At 41.0% G+C, this 22,074-nt stretch overlaps 1 pseudogene; it reads left to right on the plus strand.

The window, feature by feature from the left end:
* The window catches only part of LOC135518477 (transient receptor potential cation channel subfamily A member 1-like), an 84,408-nt pseudogene that overhangs the window by 22,154 nt on the left and 40,180 nt on the right, over window positions 1-22,074 (plus strand).

Below are 22,074 nucleotides of genomic sequence, written 5' to 3' on the forward strand. Positions count from 1 at the left end.
GCATCTCTGTTCCTGTTCTCTGTCCAAATCACTGCCTCTTCCCCCTAAAGCATCTCTGTTCCTGTTCTCTGTCCAAATCACTGCCTCTTCCCCCTAAAGCATCTCTGTTCCTGTTCTCTGTCCAAATCACTGCCTCTTCCCCCTAAAGCATCTCTGTTCCTGTTCTCTGTCCAAACCACTGCCTCTTCCCCCTAAAGCATCTCTGTTCCTGTTCTCTGTCCAAATCACTGCCTCTTCCCCCTAAAGCATCTCTGTTCCTGTTCTCTGTCCAAATCACTGCCTCTTCCCCCTAAAGCATCTCTGTTCCTGTTCTAAAGCATCTCTGTTCCTGTTCTCTGTCCAAATCACTGCCTCTTCCCCCTAAAGCATCTCTGTTCCTGTTCTCTGTCCAAATCACTGCCTCTTCCCCCTAAAGCATCTCTGTTCCTGTTCTCTGTCCAAATCACTGCCTCTTCCCCCTAAAGCATCTCTGTTCCAGTTCTCTGTCCAAATCACTGCCTCTTCCCCCTAATGCAGCTTTGAGCTGTTCTCTGTCCAAATCACTGCCTCTTCCCCTAAAGCATCTCTGTTCCTGTTCTCTGTCCAAATCACTGCCTCTTCCCCCTAATGCAGCTCTTAGCTGTTCTCTGTCCAAATCACTGCCTCTTCCCCCTAATGCAGCTCTGAGCTGTTCTCTGTCCAAATCACTGCCTCTTCCCCCTAATGCAGCTCTGAGCTGTTCTCTGTCCAAATCACTGCCTCTTCCCCTAAAGCATCTCTGTTCCTGTTCTCTGTACGTGTTCTCTGTCCTGTAGCTGAAGCACGGGGCACAGCTCAGTAGTCAGAACAAGCTAGGCCACTTCGCCATCCACACAGCTGCCTTCGCAGGCGCTAAGAAAGCCATGGAGGTCATCCTCAAAGCTGGTACGTCTGACAACAATAAAGCATTTACTTTTCCGCTTTTCTATGGATCCTACTGTAATGATAATGATAAAGTATGGATCCTACTGTTCTCTGTCCAAAGTATGGATCCTACTACCCCTAAAGCATCTCTGATCCCTGTTCTCTGTAATGATCATGATCCTACTACAATGATAATCATAAAGTATGGATCTCTGTTCCTGATAATGATAAATTATGGATCCTACTGCAATGATAATCATAAAGTCTGATTCCTGTAATGATAATGATAAAGTATGGATCCTACTGTAATTATAAACATAAAGTATGGATCCTACTGCACTGTAATCATAAAGTATGGATCCTACTGTAATAATCATAAAGTATGGATCCTACTGCAATGATAATCATAAAGTATGGATCCTACTGTAATGATAATCATAAAGTATGGATCCTACTGTAATGATAATCATAAATTATGGATCCTACTGTAATGATAATGATAAATTATGGATCCTACTGTAATTATAAACATAAAGTATGGATCCTACTGCAATGATAATCATAAAGTATGTATCCTACTGTAATTATAATCATAAAGTATGGATCCTACTGTAATGATAATCATAAATTATGGATCCTACTGTAATGATAATGATAAATTATGGATCCTACTGTAATTATAAACATAAAGTATGGATCCTACTGCAATGATAATCATAAAGTATGGATCCTACTGCAATGATAATCATAAAGTATGGATCCTACTGTAATGATAATGGTAAATTATGGATCCTACTGTAATTAAAAACATAAAGTATGAATCCTACTACAATGATAATCATAAAGTATGGATCCTACTGTAATGATAATGATAAATTATGGATCCTACTGTAATGATAATGATAAATTATGGATCCTACTGTAATTATAATCATAAAGTATGGATCCTACTACAATGATAATCATAAAGTATGGATCCTACTGTAATGATAATGATAAATTATGGATCCTACTGCAATAATCATAATGTATGGTATCTGTAAAATGTTTTTCTTTAGGTCTGCTATCATGTGTCCCCTCCCCACTATTACCATTGTATTGTTACCATCTTTTTTAATCTATTAGATTTTTATTTGACCTTTTTATTTCACCAGGTCGGCAAGTTGAGAACAAGTTCTCATTTACAACTGTGACCTTGCCAAGATAAAGCAAAGCAGTTCGACACAAACAACAACACAGAGTTACACATGGAATAAACAAGCATACAGTCAATAACACAGTATAAACAAGTCTATATACGATGTGAGCAAATGAGGTGAGATAAGGGAGGTAAAGGCAAAAAAAGGCCATGGTGGCAAAGTAAATACAATATAGCAAGTAAAACACTGGAATGGTAGATTTGCAGTGGAAGAATGTGCAACGTAGAGATAAAAATAATGGGGTGCAAAGGAGCAAAAATAAATAAATATAAAATAAAATAAATACAGTAGGGAAAGAGGTAGTCGTTTGGGCTAAATTATAGGTGGGCTATGTACAGGTGCAGTAATATGTGAGCTGCTCTGATAGTTGGTGCTTAAAGCTAGTGAGGAAGAAAGGTGTTTCCGATTTCAGAGATTTTTGTAGTTCGTTCCAGTCATTGGCAGCAGAGAACTGGAAGGAGAGGAGGCCAAAGAAAGAATTGGTTTTGGGGGTGACCAGAGAGATATACCTGCTGGAGCGTGTGCTACAGGCGGGTGATGCTATGGTGACCAGTGAGCTGAGATAAGGGGGGACTTTACCTAGCAGGGTCTTATAGATGACATGGAGCCAGTGGGTTTGGCGACGAGTATGAAGCGAGGGCCAGCCAATGAGAGCGTACAGGTCGCAATGGTGGGTAGTATATGGGGCTTTGGTGACAAAATGGGTGGCACTGTGACAGACTGCATCCAATTTGTTGAGCAGGGTATTGGAAGCTATTTTGTAAATGACATCGCCGAAGTCGAGGATCGGTAGGATGGTCAGTTTTACAGGGGTATGTTTGGCAGCATGAGTGAAGGATGCTTTGTTGCGATATAGGAAGCCAGTTCTAGATTTTACTTTGGATTGGAGATGTTTGATGTGGGTCTGGAAGGAGAGTTTACAGTCTAACCAGACACCTAGGTATTTGTAGTTCTCCACGTATTCTAAGTCAGAGCCGTCCAGAGTAGTGATGTTGGACAGGCGGGCAGGTGCAGGCAGCAATCGGTTGAAGAGCATGCATTTAGTTGTACTTGTATTTAAAGCAATTGGAGGCCACGGAAGGAGAGTTTTATGGCATTGAAGCTTGCCTGGAGGGTTGTTAACACAGTGTCCAAAGAAGGGCCAGAAGTATACAGAATGGTGTCGTCTGAGTAGAGGTGGATCAGAGACTCACCAGCAGCAGGAGCGACATCATTGATGTATACAGAGAAGAGAGTCGGTCCAAGAATTGAACCCTGTGGCACCCCGATAGAGACTGCCAGAGGTCCGGACAGCAGACCCTCCGATTTGACACACTGAACTCTATCAGAGAAGTAGTTGGTGAACCAGGCGAGGCAATCATTTGAGAAACCAAGGCTGTTGAGTCTGCCGATGAGGATGTGGTGATTGAAGGAGTCGAAAGCCTTGGCCAGGTCGATGAAGACGGCTGCACAGTAATCTTTCTTATCGATGGCGGTTATGATGTCGTTTAGGACCTTGAGCGTGGCTGAGGTGCACCCATGACCAGCTCTGAAACCAGATTGCATAGAGGAGAAGGTATGGTGAGATTCGAAATGGTCGGTAATCTGTTTGTTGACTTGGCTTTCGAAGACCTTAGAAAGGCAACAGGGTAGGATAGATATAGGAATGTAGCAGTTTGGGTCTAGAGTGTCCTCTCCCTTTGAAGAGGGGGATGACCACGGCAGCTTTCCAATCTTTGGGAATCTGGCTGGGTATCCAGGGGCGTCATGCACACCAAAAGTATGAGGGGGCACAAAGTACATGAGGATAGCTGGGGTCCGTAGGGGTGTTAGCCCCCCCCCCCCTGTTTGGAAAGCGCCAACGCTAAGCCCTTCCTCTGTCAATCAAACATTTTCCCAGGGTCTGAAAACCCGCAGCATTTAAATGAGGCTGCAATGAAATCTAATGGGACTGTAGTGACTGTGCCAAAAAACCCGGGATGCAAATTACGTTTCTATTCAAGCGTTGATTGACATGGTAATGGACCAATAGTATTGGAGAAAAGTTGAACAACATGACTTCTCTTACGCTGGACGTAATTTACCACCCGCATTATGCAACTCATCCATACAGTCTATTTCCACCTGGTGGCGCCTCTCTCAGATCAAACACCAGAAATGATCAATGCTGAGTGGAATGGGGGAGTGTAAAGTGAATTACTTGTGAGTTCATCAAAAGTTAATTCAATCAATAGTTAATTTGTAATCACTGCAAGCCATCATGAAACTCAAAAGCCGTTAAAGCCAATGTTTACTTCTGAAATAACTGACACGAACCTTCAAATAGGTAATGACACATTATATAAACTCTTTATAGTGTTTTATTGACATTTTAGAGGCGATAAGTTGGACAAATTGGGTGAATATAAGCTGTTTCACCACACAGCATATCTCCTCCTTTCACTCAATAGGTTTTTAAAAAGACCTGGCGGGCCTCCATTGCCTTCTTCAGTCATGTAGAGACGGGCAGCATGAAGGTCTCCTCATAGATTTTGCTGGAAAGGGGAGAAACTCAGCTCAGGTATTCATATTACAGTTGACCTGGAAGTATTACATTTTGTATACTCAGTATATACTGGATAGACTACATGATCAAAATAACATCTCGTTCCAAAATCTTAGGCATTAATATGGAGATGGTCTCCCTTTTGCTGCTATAACAGCCTCCACTCTTCTGGGAAGGCTTTCCACTAGATGTTGGAACATTGCTGCTATAACAGCCTCCACTCTTCTGGGAAGGCTTTCCACTAGATGTTGGAACATTGCTGCTATAACAGCCACCACTCTTCTGGGAAGGCTTTCCACTAGATGTCGGAACATTGCTGTGGGGGACTTGATTCTATTCAGACTCAAGAGCATTAGTGAGGTCGGGCAATGATGTTGGGCGATTAGGCCTGGCTCACAGTCAGCGTTCCAATTCATCCCAAAGGTGTTCGATAGAGTTAAGGTTAAGGCTCTGTGCAGGCCAGTCAAGTTCTTCCACACCAATCTCAACAAACCATTTCTGTATGAACCTCTCTTCATTCATGGGGGCGTTGGAAAGGGCCTACCCAAACTATTGCCACAAAGCTGGAAGCACAGAATCGTCTGGAATGTCATTGTATGCTGTAGCATTACAAGTTCCTTTCACTGGAACTAAGGAGCCGAGCCCAAACCATGAAAAAAGCTCCAGACCATTATTCTTCCTCCACCAAACTTCACAGTTGGTACTATACATTGGGGCAGGTAGAGATCTCTTTTCCGCCAAACCCAGATTTATCCGTCTGAATACCAGATGGTGAAGCTTAATGTATCACTCCAGAGAATTTCCACTGCTCCGGAGTCCAATGGCGGCGAGCTTTACACCACTCCAGTCGACGCTTGGCATTGTGAATGGTGATCTTAGGCTTTTGTGCAGCTATTTGGCCATGGAAACCCATTTCATGAAGGTCCTGACTAACAGCTGTTGTGCTGACTGACGTTGCTTCCAGAGGCAGTTTGGAACACGGTTGTGAGTGTTGCAATCAAGGACAGAGGAGTTTTATGTGCAATGCGCTTCTGCACTCGACAGTGACATTTTGTGAACTTATGTGGCCTACCACTTCATGGCTGAGCCGTTGTTGCTCCTAGACGTTTCTACTTCACAATAACAACACTTACAGTTGACTGGGGCAGCTCTAGCAGGGCAGAGATTTGACGATCGGATGAAAAGTGGCATCCTATGACGCTGCAACTTTGAAAGTCACTGAGCTCTTCCATTCTACTGCAATGTTTGTCAATGGAGATTGCATGGCTGTGTGCTCAATTTTTTTTATACACTGGTCAGCAATGGGCGTGGCTGAAATTTACAAACCCTCTAATTTGAAGAGGTATCCACATACTTTTGATATTGTATCAATGTATACCACTACACCTGCCAAACACAGAGGAAATGCAGGTGCAGATGCAGGTGCAAGTTTGAATGAATATAGCTCTATGGTGTCTTCTTCGTGGATGTACTACATTTTAGCTCACCAGCATCTAAAACACTTGGTTTGGAATGTAATTATATGCTAACATGGCTAGTATCTAACGTTAGCCAGCTGGAACCAGCTACATAGCACAGGTTCTCCATATGCCGTTGAGAAACAGTGCATTGTGGGTAGTTCCAAAGATATCTGGATATATGTTATTAAATAGGTTAAAAACCTGAAAAATATAACTTTGTCTATAGTTTGAAGTAACCAGATCATAACTAGAACTAAGTTACTAAGTCTTTGACTACAATGTGTTGTTACTCTGGTGAGTAAAACTCCCTACCCTTTAACTCTACAACCTTTCAAAAAAAATGTTCTCTGCTGTCAGGAAGGGGGACCGCTAGAATGTTTTGATTGCAAGGTGGGGGACATTTTTGTTGTTGTTTAGGACCCCTAAAAAGCTAGGGCCATCTATGACTATATGTGTGGGTATGGATGTAGGTATGCAGACCCGTGAGCCACTGGTCCCCTCTTGATAAAGTCAGACTTTTTTGTGGCCCCCCACACCCCCATCAACGTTGTCCATCTTTGCACTGACTTATACACGGTGGCCATTTTGTGTCAGAATGGTCATCCGCGGAGCCACATGAAAAACCAGAGACCACGTCACGGACTCACTGTTTACCCAACCTGTTTACTCATCATCATGACAGGACACTGGATGTGTTTATTCCAACAGCTAAATATTTGCGAAGGTTCTGTCGTTGTCAGATTTGGACCAAATGAGAAGTCACATTCTTAAGGCCAGGCCTAGCCAGATGTCCACAGATGGCATGACTAAGGGGAAATGAGTTGAGTTAGAAGACTCAGATGTTCCTCCACTTGTCATCCTAGTTTCCATTAAACTGAAAGGAAAAAAAACAGTTTAGAGTTATTAACTTGAACAGGATATACCCTAATATCTTAGAAATTCAACTTAGTGTATCTTCTGTAAACAGAACAGCTTTCCATGTAGTGTCTGGTCTCAACAGAACAGCTTTCCATGTAGTGTCTGGCCTCAACAGAGCAGCTTTCCATGTAGTGTCTGGCCTCAACAGAGCAGCTTTCCATGTAGTGTCTGGCCTCAACAGAACAGCTTTCCATGTAGTGTCTGGTCTCTGGTGTCTCTCAACAGAACAGCTTTCCATGTAGTGTCTGTCAACAGAACAGCTTTCATGATGTGTCTGGTCTCAACAGAACAGCTTTCCATGTAGTGTCTGGTCTCAACAGAACAGCTTTCCATGATGTGTCTGGTCTCAACAGAACAGCTTTCCATGTAGTGTCTGGTCTCAACAGAACAGCTTTCATGTAGTGTCTGGCCTCAACAGAACAGCTTTCCATGAAGTGTCTGGCCTCAACAGAACAGCTTTCCATGTAGTGTCTGGCCTCTCAGAACAGCTTTCCATGTAGTGTCTGGCCTCAACAGACAGCTTTCCATGAGTTTCTGGTTCAACAGAACAGCTTTAAGTGTCTGGTCTGAGCCCTACGTTAACAACATTTAATGAGCCCATACGTTAACAACATTTAACGAGTTAACAACATTTCCAATAGTGTCTGGTTAACAATTAATGAGCCCATGTAGTTTCTGGTCAGCAACATTTAATGAGCCTTATGTTAACAACATTTAATGAGCCCTACGTTAACGCCCGTTAACAACGTTAACAACAACATTTAATTGAGCCCCCTACGTTAACAGCATTTAATTAGCCCTACGTTAACAACATTTAATGAGCCTTACGTTAACAACATTTAATTAGCCCTACGTTAACAACATTTAATTAGCCCTACATTAACAACATTTAATTAGCCCTACATTAACAACATTTAATGAGCCTTACGTTAACAACATTTAATGAGCCTTACGTTAACAACATTTAATTAGCCCTACGTTAACAACATTTAATTAGCCCTACATTAACAACATTTAATTAGCCCTACGTTAACAACATTTAATGAGCCTTACGTTAACAACATTTAATTAGCCCTACGTTAACAACATTTAGTGAGCCTTACATTAACAACATGTAATGAGCCCTACGTTAACAACATGTAATGAGCCCTACGTTAACAACATTTAATTAGCCCTACGTTAACAACATTTAATTAGCCCTACGTTAACAACATGTAATTAGCCCTACGTTAACAACATGTAATGAGCCCTACGTTAACAACATGTAATGAGCCCTACGTTAACAACATTTAATTAGCCCTACGTTAACAACATGTAATGAGCCCTACGTTAACAACATTTAATGAGCCCTACGTTAACAACATTTAATTAGCCCTACGTTAACAACATGTTAACAACATTTAATGAGCCCTACGTTAACAACATTTAACGTTAACAACATGTTAACAATTAATGAGCCCTAATGAGCCTTATGTTAACAACATTTAATTAGCCCTACGTTAACAGCATTTAATTAGCCCTACGTTAACAACATTTAATGAGCCCTACGTTAACAACATTTAATTAGCCCTACGTTAACAACATTTAATGCCCTACGTTAACAACATTTACGTTAACAACATTTAATGAGCCCTACGTTAACAACATTTAATTAACAACATTTAATTAGTTAACAACATGTAATGAGCCTTACGTTAACAACATTTAATTAGCCCTACGTTAACAACATTTAGTGACAACATTTAATTACGTTAACAACATGTAATGAGCCCTACGTTAACAACATTTAATTAGCCCTACGTTAACAACATTTAATTAGCCCTACGTTAACAACATTTAATTAGCCCTACGTTAACAACATGTAATGAGCCTTACGTTAACAACATTTAATGAGCCCTACGTTAACAACATTTAATTAGCCCTACGTTAACAACATTTAATGAGCCCTACGTTAACAACATGTAATGAGCCCTACGTTAACAACATTTAATGAGCCCTACGTTAACAACATTTAATTAGCCCTACGTTAACAACATGTAATGAGCCCTACGTTAACAACATTTAATGAGCCCTACGTTAACAACATTTAGTGAGCCTTACGTTAGCAACATGTAATGAGCCCTACGTTAACAACATTTAATTAGCCCAAGCCCAAAAAGCTCTCAAATGATCAAATGATATTTCCATTATAAAAGCCCATAGATGTGCCTAGTTATATACTTTCATACTGTTTATGGCCTGGACATACTGCACGACGTTCAAACCGTGATAAAACAGATGAGAACATGTGATTCTGGTGCAGCACATGCTGCCTACAAAGCAAACTTGATTTGAAAAAGCCATATCTCAGACTGGCCCATCAAACTAAAAGATTAAGATGGGCAAAAGAACACAGACACTGGACAGAGGAACTCTGCCTAGAAGTCCAGCATCCCGGAGATGCCTCACTTCACTGTTGACGTTGAGACTGGTGTTTTGCGGGTACTATTTAATGAAGCTGCCATTTGAGGACTTGTGAGGCGGCTGTTTCTCAAACTAGACACTCTAATGTCCTCTTGCTCAGTTGTGCACCGGGGTCTCCCACTCCTCTTTCTATTCTGGTTAGAGCCAGGTTGCGCTGTTCTGTGAAGGGAGTAGTAAACAGCATTGTACGAGATCTTCAGTTTCTTGGCAATTTCTCAAATGGATTAGCCTTCATGTCTCAGAACTAGAATAGACTGACGAGTTTCAGGAGAAAGTTATTTGTTTCTGGGCATTTTGAGCCTATAATCGAATCCACAAATGCTGATAAACTTGGATTAGCTAACACAACGTGTCATTGGAACACTGGAGTGTGGTTGTTGATAATGGGCCTCTTTAATTCTATGTAGATATTCCATAAAATATTTTATGAAAGAAAATGTTCCAGCTACAATAGACATTTACAACATTAACAATGTCTACACTGTATTTCTGATCAATTTGATGTTATTTTTGTGCTTTTCTTTCAAAAACAAGGACATTTCTAAGTGACCTCAAAGTTTTGAACAGTAATGTATATATATATATATCTCTAATATGTGTTTTGAATTAGTCATCACCTTAGAAAGCACAGTCCATTTCCTTGTGTTAGACTTTGAAACAACATCCACAATGACCATGTTTTACACTCAGCTTCTGTTGTTGAACTTCCTTCTTCAAATTGACCAATCACAGTGAAGTGAGTTTTAAAAGCCTGATTCTGTTTTGGTGATGTGTTTTTGATGTGATTTTCAATGCATTTGCGTTGATGTCAGAGTGGCTAGAGGGACAATAGAGCCCTGAGTACCAGGCCATTAGGACCTGAGGATCGTTAGCGAGTTGGGTAATACCAACGCCAGTCCAGAGTGCATAAGACTCATGACTCATGACTGCCGGTCACCACAACAACCCTACAATTGAGATCCACTCTTTGTGCGTGAGTTTAGTTTCAAACGCAGTGTACACACATCCACTGACTTTCAGATGCTGGGTATGAAATGTAACACTCCTGTGTTTGTGTGCTGTCCAGGAGAGGAGATGGGTCATTCCATAGAAGAACACATTAACGTCCTGGATAAGTCGTGCAGCAGTCCTCTGCACATGGCGGTCAGGGGAGGAAATGTGGACGTCATTAAGTTCTGCATCCAGAAAGGAGCTAAGATTGATCAGCAACAGGTAGGGATCATACGATTGGTTCAGAATCAGGTACATCAACATATGGAATCATATGATTGGTTCAGAAAAAGGTACATCAACATATGGGATCATATGATTGGTTCAGAATCAGGTACATCAACATATGGGAACATACGATTGGTTCAGAAACAGAGATCCGACAAATCGCTATATCTTCTGTATGCCATTCCATAGATCCAGCCACCATTATTTGAATAAGCATAGCATAGCCTAATGTAATTGTCGAAGTACAGTAAAATATTAGACAGTGTTCCAATGTACAGCGACCACACAGACAATCACATCAGTTTCACTTGTTTCTATCTTTGAATTTCCAGTCTAGGAAATGTGTTTATTCATTAATTTAGATGAGGGGCTCATTGGACTGCACCAGAAGATCACAAGGTTAATTAAAGATCTCCTCAGGATCTTCCAGGCAAATAATAACCATTTTAGGATGTATAATCTCTGACTCCCACTCTGCCGGTGTAGCAGAGTCTGGGAAGGGTACCACCATCTGCAAGATGACTTCCCAAATGGAACTTACTGCACTGACCTCCACTTACTGCACTGACCTTCACTTACTGTACTGATCCCTACTTACTGTACTGATCCCTACTTACTGTACTGATCCCTACTTACTGTACTGACCTCTACTTACTGTACTGATCCCTACTTACTGTACTGACCTCTACTTACTGTACTGACCTCTACTTACTGTACTGACCTCTACTTACTGCACTGACCTCTACTTACTGTACTGATCCCTACTTACTGTACTGACCTTCACTTACTGCACTGACCTTCACTTACTGTACTGATCACTACTTACTGTACTGATCCTCACTTACTGTACTGACCTTCACTTACTGTACTGATCCCTACTTACTGTACTGATCTTCACTTACTGTACTGACCTTCACTTACTGTACTGACCCTCACTTACTGTACTGATCCTCACTTACTGTACTGATCACTACTTACTGTACTGATCCTCACTTACTGTACTGACCTCCACTTACTGTACTGATCCCTACTTACTGTACTGACCTTCACTTACTGTACTGACCTTCACTTACTGTACTGATCCCTACTTACTGTACTGACCTTCACTTACTGTACTGACCTTCACTTACTGTACTGACCCTCACTTACTGTACTGACCTTCACTTACTGTACTGATACTACTTACTGTACTGATCCTCACTTACTGTACTGATCACTACTTACTGTACTGATCCTCACTTACTGTACTGACCTGCACTTACTGCACTGACCTGCACTTACTGTACTGACCTTCACTTACTGTACTGATCCCTACTTACTGTACTGATCCTCACTTACTGTACTGCCCTCTACTTACTGCACTGACCTCTACTTACTGTACTGATCCTCACTTACTGTACTGACCTGCACTTACTGTACTGACCTTTACTGTACTGACCTGCACTTACTGTACTGACCTCTACTTACTGTACTGATCCTCACTTACTGTACTGATACTACTTACTGTACTGATCCTCACTTACTGTACTGATACTACTTACTGTACTGATCCTCACTTACTGTTCTGATCACTACTTACTGTACTGACCTTCACTAACTGCATAGACTTTCACTTACTGTTCCCGAATTGCATGTGGTTTGGAGCTGAGTGGAGTGGGGATATCTCTGCTCTATTCCTGCCATTCATTCTTATGACCCTGTAACATTTTACCGCAGTGGTCTAAATCAGGGTCACACACACACACACACACACACACCGTTTCTTAAAGTTTTAAACAAATCTAATGAAATTGTATTAGTCACATGGGCCGAATACAACAGTGAAATGCTTGCGTGTGCGTGTGTGTGTTCTCACTGTGTTTATATTGTACTGTACTCCAGGTGGACCGGTCCACAGCTCTACATTTTGCCTGTTCCCAGGGAGCTACGGAGGCAGTTAAACTGATGCTGTCTTCTTACAGTAGAGTGGACAGCATCATTAACCTGCCTGATGGAGCCTGCCAGACACCTCTACACAGGTGGGAGAGATCGTTCCTTCATTCATTTATTTGTTTTATTCATACATTTTGATGAATTTATGAATTGCTTTTGTTTGTTCATTTGTTCATTCATTCAGTCATCCATTCATCCAATCGTTGTTTATCCATGAATTCCTTTGAATGTTAAAGTCATGAACCGATCCATCATAATAACAAATAATCGTTCTGTTCTATGGTGTGACAGAACCAAACATGTTCCAGGAGTCAGGGTAACGGTTGCTCGGTGACAAAGCTTGTGTTTGAAAAGGAACACATCAGTCATATTGTAAGAACTGGGAGGAATAGCTTGAATAATATTTGTAGAGAAAGATAGATAAGAGACGTGACCTCACAACGTATAACTTGTCTGCGTCCCAAACTACAGCCTAGTCCCTATATAGTGCGCTGCCTTTGACCAGAGCCCGATGCCTCTAGTCCTTTGTCTCCATCACCAGTAACCACGGTAACTATCCAACAGCAGTGTGTGCTGTGTAAAGAGGAACGTGGCTTGGCTACACCTGGCTAAAACCTACATTATAACTTAACTACCCTCATAAAAAGGGAATGATACTGTAGGTGTAAAAAGCTGAGTGGTTAAGAAAGCCTGGGATGAGTGGCTTTGAATCATATTTGTGATCGTAAGGATATACCTCCGTCTCACATCCAGCCTAACAGCTGTGGAACAAGAAAAGAAACAGACCCTGACACAGCTTAAAAGGAACACGCTTTTTAATTTATTTAAAAAAAAACTTTTAGCTATTTAGACTGTATTCTTCACCTGCACGTCTTATGAACGCTTAGTAATAACACGTCGATGGAAAAATCATATCTAATCTTATTTTCATGACGTTCAGCCTGACTTCACTTCAAATCCAAATGAACAAAAAAAATCTAAAACGGACAAATAATTCTGTAGTTGTAGTCCATACAATAAGAACTAGAATCAGTAGAATGGACATCTAAAAATTCTACCAGCCTAGGTCTACAGATCAGTGCAGATCAGTGCAGATCAGTGCAGATCAGTACAGATCAGTGTATATCAATGCAGATTTTGTTCCAGATTTTGTTACATTACAGCCTTATTCTAAAATGGATTGAAAAACAAAACTCATCAATCTACACACAATGCCCCATAATGATATCACAATACCCCATAATGACATCACAATACCCCATAATGACATCACAATACCCCATAATGACATCACAATACCCCATAAGGACATCACAATACAAATAATGACTTCACAATACCCCGAAATGAAAAAACAAAAACAACGTTTTAGAACATTTTGCATATGTATAAAAAACAAAACAGAAAAACCTTATTTACATCAGTATTCAGACCCTTTGCTAAATTCATCTTGTTTCCATTAATCTTCCTTGAGAAATTTCTACAACTTGATTGGAGTCCACCTGTGGTAAATTTAATTGATTGGACATGATTTGGAAAGGCACATACCTGTCTATAGAAGGTCCCACAGTTGACAGTTCATGTCAGAGCAAAACCAAAACCATGAGGTCGAAGGAATTGTACGTAAAATGCAGTGGCATCAAACCTGTGAAAACCATCTTGATGTATTTGATACCATTCCGCTTCAACCATTACCATGAGTCCGTCCTCCCCAATTAAGTTGCCACCAACCTCCTGTGCTGTCTATATAGGGAAAATGACAGAGTAAGCCAGTGTTACCCAACTCTAGTCCTCGAGTACCCAAACAGTCAGTGGTGGAAGAAAATACCCAACTGCCATACTTGTGTAAAAGTAAAGGTACCTTAATAGAAAATGACTCAAATAAAAGTGATTCACCCAGTAAAATTCACCCAGTAAAATACTACTTGAGTAAAAGTCTAAAATAATTAGTTTTTTTAAAATATACTTGATATAAAAAGTATATTTAATTGCTAAAATACCATAGTAAAAATATAAATCATTTCAAATTCCTCACATTAGGCAAACCAGACGGCACAATATATTTATAGATTTTTATTTACAGATAGCCAGGGGCACACTCCATATAATTTACAAATGAAGCATTTGTGTTTAGTGACTCCCAGATCAGAGGCAGTAGGGATGACCAGATATGTTCTCTGTTTAGTGAGTCCTCCAGACCAGAGGCAGTAGATGACCAGGGATGTTCTCTGTTTAGTGAGTCCTCCAGATCAGAGGCAGTAGAGATGACCAGGGATGTTCTCTGTTTAGTGAGTCCTCCAGATCAGAGGCAGTAGGGATGACCAGGGATGTTCTCTGTTTAGTGAGTCCTCCAGATCAGAGGCAGTAGGGATGACCAGGGATGTTCTCTGTTTAGTGAGTCCTCCAGATCAGAGGCAGTAGGGATGACCAGGGATGTTCTCTGTTTAGTGAGACCCCAGATCAGAGGCAGTAGGGATGACCAGGGATGTTCTCTGTTTAATTGAGTCCTCCAGATCAGAGGCAGTAGGGATGACCAGGGATGTTCTCTTTTAGTGAGTCCTCCAGATCAGAGTCAGTAGATGACCAGGGATGTTCTATGTTTAGTGAGTCCCCCAGATCAGAGGCAGTAGGGATGACCAGGGATGTTCTCTGTTTAGGGAGTCCACCAGATCAGAGACAGTAGGGATGACCAGATATGTTCTCTGTTTAGTGAGTCCCCCAGATCAGAGGCAGTAGGGATGACCAGGGATGTTCTCTGTTTAGTGAGTCCTCCATATCAGAGGCAGTAGTGATGACCAGGGATGTTCTCTGTTTAGTGAGTCCACCAGATCAGAGGCAGTAGTGATGACCAGGGATGTTCTCTGTTTAGTGAGTCCTCCAGATCAGAGGCAGTAGATGACCAAAGGGATGTTCTCTGTTTAGTGAGTCCAATTAGGGATGACCAGGGATTTTCCTGTCCTGAGTTAAACATTCAAAATGTAGGGAGTACTCAGATATGTTCTCTGTTTAGGAAAATGAGGCAGTAGGGATGGCCAGGGATTTTCTGTTTAGTGAGTCCTCCAGATCAGAAAGGGATAAGGGATGTTCTCAAAGTGAGTCCTCCAGATCAGCAAGGCAGTTGGTGATGACCAGACATGTTCTCTGTTTAGTGAGCTCCAGAAAAACATGCATGGATGACCATATTTGTTCTCTGTTTAGTGAGTCCCCCAGATCAGAGGCATAGGGATGACCAGGGATGTTTTCTGTTTAGTGAGTCCACAGATCAGAGGCAGTAGTGATGACCAGATATGTTCTCTGTTTTGAGTCCTCCAGATCAGAGGCAGTAGATGAACAGGGATGTTCTCTGTTTGTGAGTCCACCAGATCAGGGCAGTAGTGATGACCAGGGATGTTCTCTGTTTAGTTGTCAGCTCAGTAGGGAATTCTGAAGATCAGAGGCAGTAGTGATGACCAGGGATGTTCTCTGTTTAGTGAGTCCAATGCTCTAGACCACTAGGCTGACCCAGATGCAGTAGGGATGACCAGTTAGTATTGTGGAGTCCTCCAGATCAGAGGCAGTAGGGATGCAGGGATGTTCTCTGTTTAGTGAGTCCTCCAGATCACATGTTCTCTGATGAGTCCACCGATAATCTCTTGAATTGGACCATTTTCCTGTCCTGTTAAACATTCAAAATGAGTACTCTAGGTTCCAGGGAAATTGCATGGAGTAAAAAGTACATTATTTTCATTAGTGAAGTAAAAAATAAATGTGGTCAAAAATATAAATACTAAATAATACAGTTACCATCAAAAACATGCATGTTTTTAATTTGTATTCTTACAGGCTTACCCATCTTTTCATTTTGTTGTTTCTGTTTTTAATTTTATTTACTAGGCAAGTAAGTTAAGAACAAATTCTTATTTTCCGGCCAAGGAACAGTGGGTTAACTTGTTCAGGGGTTGAATTTGTACCTTGTTGAAATCCACTTGCAACCTTTCGGTTACTAGTCCAACGCTCTAACCACTAGGCTACCCTGCCAGTTGTATTGTGGAGTAACTACAATGTTGTTGATCATTCATACAGTTTTTCCAATCACAGCCGATCATCTCTGTAAGCATTTTAAAATGACCAACTGAGTGAGTCCATGCATCTTATTACCTGGAAGGGTTGTCTTTAAGTGACATGGGTTTACTCCTGAACTTATTTTTGGCCATAACAAAAGGGAGAATATATTGACTTATGTGGGAGGTTTTTTTACCCATCTACAAATACTGTATGTGTCTTTATTTAGGTATTGGAAAACCTCCCTGGTCTTTGTGGTTGAATCTGTGTTTGAAATCCACTGCTCGGCTGACAAGGAACTTACATATATTTTGTATGTGTGGGGTACAGAGCAGGTAATCATTCATACATCGTGTTAAATACTATTATCACACAAAAGTAAGTCTTATTATGTGGTTAGTTAAGAACATGTTTACTCCTGAACTTATTTTTGGCCAGAACAAAAGGGGTAAAACTTATTGAAACATATTTCAACTATCTATATGTTATAAATGATTTGATCTTAATAAATAATTCCATTTTAACATTACTTTTTTTTAAATTATGGGGTATTGTGTGTGTGTGTAGGCCAGTGACAAAACAACAACAGGTCGGTAAACACAACAAAACATGGTGACAAAACAACAACAGGTTGGAAACACAACAAAACATGGGAAAAGTAAAGGGGTAGCGAATACTTTCTGAACCCACTTTGGTGTGATTCTCTTTATCCAGGTCAACCATATTCGATCACACGGAGTTGGCGGAGTACCTCATTTCAAAGGTAAACACAGCACACACACATGCACAAACCTACGCACCCACGCACACACACAGAAACACACACACACACATCAGAGTTGGCGGTGTACCTCATTTCAAAGGGTTAACACTACAGTAATATAGTAAAGTCCCATGTAAAATAAGAGCACCTTCTCCCAGCTGCCCACTGCACTGAGGCTAGAAAACACTGTCACCACCGATAAATCTACAATAATCGAGAATTTCAATATATGCATTTTTCTTCAGCTGGCCATGCTTTCCACCTGGCTACCCGGGGCAACAGCTCTGCACCCCCCATCGCAACTTGCCCAAGCCTTCCCCATCTCTCCTTCACCCAAATCCAGTCAGCTGAGTTTCTGAAAGAGCTGCAAAATCTGGACACCGACAAATCCCCTGAGCAAGACAATCTGGACACTCTCTTTCTAAAACTATCCGCCACAATTGTTGAAACCCCTATTAATAGCCTGTTCAACCTCTCTTTCGTATTGTCTGAGATTCCCAAAGATTGGAAAGCTGCCGCAACCATCCCCCTCTTCAAAGGGGGGGGGGACACTCTAGACGCAAACTGTTACAGTACTATATCTATCCTACCCTGCCTTTCTAAGGTCTTCAAAAGCCAAGTCAACAAACAGATCACCGGCCATTTCGAATCCAATCGTACCTTCACTGCTATGCAATCTGGTTTCCGAGCGGGACATGGGTGCACCTCAGCCACGCTCAAGGTCCTAAAGGATATCATAACAGCCATCGATAAAAGACAATACTGTGCAGCCGTATTCATCAACCCAGCCAAGGCTTTCGACTCTTGTAAGTCACCTCATTCTTATCGGCACACTCAACAGCCTTGGTTTCTGTTGCAGGACTCTGTCATTCTTCTCGGCACACTCAACAGCCTTGGTTTCTGTTGCAGGACTCTGTCATTCTTCTCGGCACACTCAACAGCCTTGGTTTCTGTTGCAGGACTCTGTCATTCTTCTCGGCACACTCAACAGCCTTGGTTTCTGTTGCAGGACTCTGTCATTCTTATCGGCACTCTCAACAGCCTTGGTTTCTGTTGCAGGACTCTGTCATTCTTCTCGGCACACTCAACAGCCTTGGTTTCTGTTGCAGGACTCTGTCATTCTTCTCGGCACACTCAACAGCCTTGGTTTCTGTTGCAGGACTCTGTCATTCTTATCGGCACACTCAACAGCCTTGGTTTCTCAAATGCAGGACTCTGTCATTCTTCTCGAGACACTCAAACAGCCTTGGTTTCTGTTGCAGGACTCTGTCATTCTTTCTCTGTATATATCAACAGCCTTGGTTTCTGATCTACCTGCAGAAGACATTCTGTCATTCTTGACTATTCTTTGGACACTGTTTTAACACTCAGATGACAGCCTTGGTTTCTGTTGCTTTTAAAGGTAAAACTAAATGTCATTCTTAACTCTGGCACACTCAACAGCCTTGGTTTATCAAATGACTGCCTCGCCTGGTTCACCAACTACTTCTCTGGAGAGAGTTCAGTGTGTCAAATTGGAGGGCCTGTTGTAAGTCCTAGGACCTCTGGCTGTCTATATGCAGGGGTACGCTCCAGGGTGATCACCCCCAAAATCAACTCCTCCTTTGGGCTGACTTCCTTTCTCTGAAACAAATTACAAAAATATATCAACAATCCATCACTAACTTTGCATCAGCGGATGACAGTTTCAGATCATTACCTGTACACAGAAGACACCATTCTGTCATCCCCTCTGACTATTCTTTGCACCCCAGACACTGTTTTAACTAACACTCCAGATGATCTTCAATGCCAGTTACATCTAATCTAACCTTCTGTGGCACTCCAACTGACATTTTATTGTGTTAATGACTGTAGGTTTGTTTAAAAACTAAATGTCATTCTTTCTTTAACAGTTGTAAATGAGAACTTGTTCTCACCTGCCCACCTGGTTAAATAAAGGTGAAATAAAAAAATCACAAATTAAAAAATGCAGTCTATCAAGTGCCTGAATCCATTTTGTCACCAAAGCCACATTTCCTACAAAACACTGTGCACCTGAATGAACTTAACTTGTATTGCCTGTTGTGTTGACAGGGTGGCCTGACTACAAGACTGTAAGGGTCAAACCCACTGGCTCCAGGTCATCTATAAGTCTCTTCTGGTCCAAAGGTCAGCCTTATCTAAAGCTAACTGGAATTCAAATGCAGCACATTTGTGGAATGAACTCAGGTTGTGGAGCGTCTCCAGTAGGTATATTTCACAGGTCACCCATAAAGGAAATCAACTCCTTCACCTGGCCATCCTGCAGCCCAAAGGCCTTTCCTTCCAGGAGACATCTTCTGCTAACACAACAATGACTGATGTAACAAGCTTAACAAAAAATCACTGAAGGTAGAGACTTCAGAAGGTGATCTCCATCACTAACATTTTTTAAGCATCAGCTGGCAGATTCCACATTGTGTTGTGTTACAGATTATTCCACATTGTGTTACAGCCTTTAGCCCATCTGTAAATAGCCTTTATTCCACATTGTGTTACTACCTTCATCCCCATATTGTTATATATTTGTTTTTGTTCCATTGTGTTGTGTTACAGCCTTTATTCCACATTGTGTTATCTTTACATTGCACATTTATCTTTATTCCACATTGTGTTATAGCCTTTATTCACAGTGTTTACATTATTAATCATTTACAGCCACTATTCCACATTGTTATTGCCTTACACATTGCCCTAATCTAACCATTATTTGTGTTGCACTTATATAGACATTTATATTGTGTTAATGACTGTAGGTTTGTTTATTCCATGTTTAACTCTATAATGTTGTTTGTGTCACGCGTTGTCTTTGCTTTATTCTTGGCCAGGTCGCAGTTTAACATTGAGAACTTGTTCTCATTGTGTTGGCCTACCTGTGTTAGCCTTTATTCCAAAGGTGAAATAAGCCTTTAAAAAAATTAAAAAATAGCCTTTAGAAATTGTGTTACAGCCTTTATTCCACATTGCGTTGTGTTAATCCTTTATTCCAGATTGTGTGACCAAATGGCACCTTTATTCCCATTGTGTTGTGTTACAAAACAATTGTGTTACACTTTATTAAGGAATAGAACTTAACATTGTGTTGTGTTATTGCCTCCACATTTGTGTTGACACATTGGTGCAGACATTTATTCCACATAGTGTAAGGGTTCTTTATTCACATTGCGTTGTGGCTTTATTAACTGTGGAGCCTGGAGATCTGTGGTGTTCTGCCTTTATTCCACATTGGTCAGTTTTACACTTAAATCACATTGTGTTGTGTTAAATGCAACACATTGTGTTGTGAATGAACACAGGTTGTGGAGCCTTTATTCTGCATTGTGTTGTGTTGTGTCTCCAGGTGCCAACTTTATTCCACATAAAGGATAAGTCAGCCTTTAATTCCTTCACCTGGCCATCCTGTTACAGCCTTTATTCCAAATTGCCTAAAGAACCTTTATTCACATTGAGACATCTTACAGGTAACTTTACAACATGACATAGCATTAGATTTAACAGGTAGTTAACAAATGGTATCCAATGGTACATTGAAAGGTACATTGCCTTCAGATTGTGTTGTGTTATAGCCTTTATTCCACATTGTGTTGTGAGCCTTTATTCCACATTGTGTTACAGCCTTTATTCCACATTGTGTTGTGTTACAGCCTTTATTCCACATTGTGTTGCCTTTATTACATTGTGTTGTGTTTATTCCACATTGTGTTGTGTTACAGCCTTTATTCCACATTGCTCTGTGTTACAGCCTTTATTCCACATTGTGTTGTGTTACAGCCTTTATTCCACATTGTGTTGTGTTACAGCCTTTATTCCACATTGTGTTGTGTTACAGCCTTTATTCCACATTGTGTTGTGTTACAGCCTTTATTCCACATTGTGTTGTGTTACAGCCGTTATTCCACACACAATTCCTCAGAATGACAAAGTGAAAATACGTTTTATTTCTTTATTTTATGTTAGCAAATCTATTGAAAATGAGATACAGAAATATCTCACTTACATATTCACACCCCCGAGTCAATGCTGTGTGGAAGCATCTTTGTCTTAGATTACTGCTGTGAGTGTTTATGGGTAAGTCTCCTAGAGCTTTCCACACTTGGATAGTACAACATTTGCTTGTTGATCGTTGCTAGACAACCATTTGCAGGAGTTTTCTCTGTTTTTCTCAAAGATTTCTGTTTCTTTTTTTTTCCCTAAAAAACTTGTTAACGATTACAAGCATACCCATAACGTGATGCAGCCACCACTATGTTTGAAAAGATGGAGAGTGGTACCCAGTGATGGCTTGTACTAGACTTCCAAAAACATAACACTTTGTTTACTGGACAAAAAGTGTATTGCTTTGCCAGATTTTTTGCAGTACTACTTTAGTGCGGTGCAGTAGTGGTGCATTAGCGGTGCATTGGTAAAACCACAGAGGAAGCCAAGCCAGGGGAAAAAAGCCACAACCTACAGTGCCTTGCGAAGGTATTCGGCCCCCTTGAACTTTGCGACCTTTTGCCACATTTCAGGCTTCAAACATAAGGAAATAAAACTGTATTTTTTTGTGAAGAATCAACAACAAGTGGGACACAATCATGAAGTGGAACGACATTTATTGGATATTTCAAACTTTTTTAACAAATCAAAAACTGAAAAATTGGGCGTGCAAAATTA

This window comes from Oncorhynchus masou, chromosome 28 (assembly GCF_036934945.1).
Source record: "Oncorhynchus masou masou isolate Uvic2021 chromosome 28, UVic_Omas_1.1, whole genome shotgun sequence".
NCBI lineage: Eukaryota > Metazoa > Chordata > Actinopteri > Salmoniformes > Salmonidae > Oncorhynchus > Oncorhynchus masou.